Below are 587 nucleotides of genomic sequence, written 5' to 3'. Positions count from 1 at the left end.
TTCACAAATCTCAAGACAAGGAGAAAGACAGAGAAAACTACTCAGAACTCATGGGGAAGACACAACAAAACTCAGAATTCATATATAAAAGTAAAGTCATGCAAACTAAAATAAATAAATAACACTTATCTCTAATTTCTCTCCAAACAAACTCCTCGAAGTTCCTCTGAATCTCTTCCTTTCTTTACATCACACAGAATTCATCTTCGAAGCGGCAAGGAGGAAGAAATCTCCCACTTCCCCTCCACTCTTACAACATCTCGAAGAATTCCTCACAATTAGACTCTCTAAACACTGCTGGGGCTCCTGGACACTGTTCTAACCTTCCAACTCCTTGAACTCTTGAGCCTCCTTTCTCTAATATTTACTGTTCTAACCTTCCAACTCCTTGAACTCTTGAGCTTCCTTTCTCTAATATTCGGGCAAAGTCTTCTTTTAAAGTTGTAGAAGAATTTTCCCAAGAGTTGACTAAGCATCCCTCCAAAAATCATCCACATTCAATGCACCTTTGGAAATAACCGCCGATCTCGCAGTTGGCGGCCTCGAGCGCGACGTCGGCGGATCTCTTGTTGTCTCATATTTATTCT

Source organism: Phalaenopsis equestris, unplaced genomic scaffold (assembly GCF_001263595.1).
Source record: "Phalaenopsis equestris unplaced genomic scaffold, ASM126359v1 Scaffold000002, whole genome shotgun sequence".
Classification (NCBI taxonomy): domain Eukaryota; kingdom Viridiplantae; phylum Streptophyta; class Magnoliopsida; order Asparagales; family Orchidaceae; genus Phalaenopsis; species Phalaenopsis equestris.
The sequence above is the reverse complement of the archived record's forward strand: the minus strand, read 5'-3'. Positions refer to the sequence as shown.